The sequence below is a fragment of the Phoxinus phoxinus genome (assembly GCF_949152265.1).
Source record: "Phoxinus phoxinus genome assembly, chromosome: 6".
In the NCBI taxonomy this organism is placed as follows: domain Eukaryota; kingdom Metazoa; phylum Chordata; class Actinopteri; order Cypriniformes; family Leuciscidae; genus Phoxinus; species Phoxinus phoxinus.
Window position 1 is genome coordinate 41096768 of NC_136881.1, and position 1462 is coordinate 41098229.

The 1462-nt window shown below is 33.7% G+C and overlaps 1 protein-coding gene across 1 annotated transcript in view; it reads right to left on the reverse strand.

Moving 5' to 3' along the window:
* Positions 1-1080: 1080 nt before the first annotated feature.
* slc25a10b (solute carrier family 25 member 10b) overlaps positions 1081-1462 on the reverse strand; it is an 18526-nt gene continuing 18144 nt past the window's right edge. The window contains exon 11 of the mRNA XM_079614568.1: positions 1081-1462. This exon is cut by the window's right edge and continues 1600 nt beyond it. The gene's annotated coding sequence lies outside the window, so the exon portion shown is untranslated.

Sequence of the window (1462 nt, forward strand, 5' to 3'; positions counted from 1 at the left end):
CTCATTGGATATGTCTCTGATTGGCAACAATGATCAATGCACGGGAGCGTTTGAAAGTGTTTAAAAAAAATGTTAGTTAATGGAAGTAAATTGATAAATGAAATCTATTTATGACATTATTTTTGGAAGTTTCCTCATTTACAGCAGGTTTACTCAAGTGCCTACAACTTTTCACAGTAGGCTGTATTTAGCAGTGACATTGTCTGGCTTTTTTATAAATAAAAAAACAACCTAGTTTCCTGCTCAAAATATAATGGCATTGTAATATTTCTATAATATAATAGCCTATGTAATGATAAAGTATACAGTGACTTAATAAATTAATTTTAAATAAAAAAATACAAAACATAACACACCTGATGCAGATTCTTTGTTCTTCTTAAGTAGTTAAGTAGCAAGTAAACCTTGCTGTGTGCTTGTGTAGTTAATCACCTGACGTATTAAACACGACTTCCCCGTACGACTTGAGCACCATAAATAAAACTAACCAAAGCTTTTTTTATTTTTACTATTTATTACTTTGCCTGTTATTCACATTTAAATAACTTCCAATGCTTGTTTGGCTAAAATGTGTGTTATGGCTGTGGAGTAAGCTGTGACCTGTCCAAGCCTATAACCACTTATCACCAACATAAAGTGTCAACATAAAAAATGAAACTGAACAAATCACCTAGCATCATATAGCCTACAGATTATGACCATTATGAACATTATGAATGGAGACTCAATTCTCACCTGTGTTAAGATCAATCTCCCTTTCACTTGTCGACAACACTAAAGTGAAACTGCAAGGGTTTTACTATGGGTCTCACTGATAGTGATCGGTTATTTTACAGAAGTAGGGAAATGTCATGTAGCCGCCTTTTGGTCAGCGCTGCACTATTTGGTATCTGAAATATGTGGTTGCCCTGGTTACAAATATGCATATATTCATGAGTTTCCCGTTTCGAATTGAGACAAAATAGGGCATTTTCTGTTGTGAATCTGAACATTGCTTGTATTACCAGAACGAAAGCATGTTTTGAGTGATCTGTTGATATGTGTGAGTTAAATACAAGTAATACAAATATACAAATCATTCCATGCTATCACATTTTCTGGTGTTAGTACTTTTATTTCCATTTTTGTTTGACAAAATTTCCGTTTAGAACATTTTCATCTTTCATTTAGTTTGCATATTTTTTTATTTAGATAGACGGAGCAGCTAAATTACATTCTGTTCAAGCCACAAACACCTCCATTTCCAAACCATAAATTACAATTCAATATGTGGACAAAAAAATGTTCGTACCCAGGTAAACACAAACTCGCTTGCAAACCCTTAAAGGGATAGTTCACCCAAAAATGAAAATTAGCCCATTATTTACTCACCGTCAAGCCATCCTAGGTGTATATGACATTCTTCTTACAGACGAATATCAGACCATCTATCAATGCATCTTTTATGATGGATAGATGCACT